This window comes from Rhinopithecus bieti, unplaced genomic scaffold (genome assembly GCF_001698545.2).
Source record: "Rhinopithecus bieti isolate Rb0 unplaced genomic scaffold, ASM169854v2 scaffold_3856, whole genome shotgun sequence".
NCBI lineage: Eukaryota > Metazoa > Chordata > Mammalia > Primates > Cercopithecidae > Rhinopithecus > Rhinopithecus bieti.
Genome location: NW_016804410.1, coordinates 2,498,118 through 2,500,014, shown reverse-complemented (window position 1 = coordinate 2,500,014; position 1,897 = coordinate 2,498,118).

The following is a 1,897-nucleotide window of genomic DNA, read 5'->3' as shown; positions in this document are numbered from 1 at the left end:
CAATGAAGAAAGAAGCTGCAGTCTTTTAAAATCTACTCTCAGAAGGGAGATGCCCTCATTTCTGCCATATTATCATGTATGTCAGAAGCAAGCCTCTAAGTCCAGCCCTCACTCGAAAGAGGGGAATTAGCTTCATTTATTGAAGGAAATATTGAAGAATTGGTAGATACATTTTAAGCCATCACAAGTTAGGGAACAATCTTAGAACAGATGTAAACTACATTAAAATTTAAAAAATCATTAGGTGAAAAAGGTGGGGAAAAAAGTATTTTGGGGAGAGATACCCAAATATACAAAGGCAAAGAAATATGAGCAAGCATGAGACCTCTGGATAACAGAAAGTTTCCATGTTATCTGCCTTCAAACAGCATGGATATAAAGGGAGAATGAAAGACAATGTCTCGGCCTTATGTTCCACCTAAAAAGTCAACAGGCCTCATTAGGCAATCTAAATGGAAGAGTGACATGATCATATTAACACCAAAAATGAAATTAGGGGAATGTAGAAAAATTGCTGTGGAGTGGGGGGCCTGCAGGCAGAGAGAATGCTATATGTTTTATGGTGGTCCTTCCGGTGACATAAGTGTGAGTCTTAGTAAGATAAACACAATGGTGATAGAGTGGAAATAATAAAATGGTGTTTAGTACATTGAATCAGCAAGGATCAATGGGTATTTCTCATAGACTGAATATGAGAAGTAAGGGATAGGAAGAAATTAGGAATGACACATGCTTTTCAAGCATGGGCAGTTAAGTACATTTAAGGCAAAAAGCCTAGGAGTCAGGAGGAATGATGGGTCGATTTGGAATATATTGAATGTGACATCCCTGAAGGACCTTCAAATGAATATATTTGGTAGGTTTGACAGTCAGCTGCTGAGCTCAGGCTAGAAATCTGTCAGGACAAAAACCGAACCTTTTGGAAGTCATCTATATGCTTAGTGATCTTTGTTGGAGTCTTGAGAGAGGACAATGTCGAGGGACAAGATGAGGACTGATGACAGACAGCAGATGGATGTTTAAAGGGTGGAAAAAGGAAACTAGCCTACAAAGGAGGGAAGGAGTCCTGATAGAGACTGGCTGAACACAAGACCAATAATGATCTATAATCTCCTCAGAATATATGAGGGTGCTAAACCCAGAATAGCCACTTACTACAAACTTGCTGTTGGCTGGCTGACCTGTTCATTAGCATTTATTAAAGCTAACTCCAAACCTGTCTGTGGAATGAATCCACTTTAGAAAGCATTCAGCTCCCTGTCTTAAATATATAGAGCTAAGATTCATTTTGAAAATACTTCCCAGATTTCATTTTACAAGCTTAACCACTACGGTTGATAATCCTTTCCAAAACTCTTCACAAAAGTTCATTTGGATTAAATGTTAGTGATTATAAGAGATAAAAACTTACCTTAATTCACTAAAAAGCACAACTATTGTGTTTTTTGGTTCTTAGACAGAAATCCTAACTACCGGTGACACCACAATACATGGAGAAAATTTTAGTTTAAGAAAAGTGAGACAAGTTAAATACAACTAGAATTTTAATTTTTCACCCAATATAATCTATAAATCTAATTATAAATTTGATGATAGAGTCTGTTTCTGGTGATAAGTTACAATCGCAGAAACAGAAAACTAAGAGTGAAAATTCACCAAATATTCCAGAATATGCAAAACTTCTCACTAATTATATGGTGATAAATTATTACTATTTATATAATATACAATTAGATATCTTTAAAACTCAAAAAATCAACTTAAAAACTTTTAGAACTTACTAGTAAGTTGTAATATACACTGCAATAATATCAAATTTCTCCTATGCTAAACCATAATTACAAGATGAAACAAAAGAAAAATATTTTTATTTACAGAAGCAAAAAAAAAAAAAAAA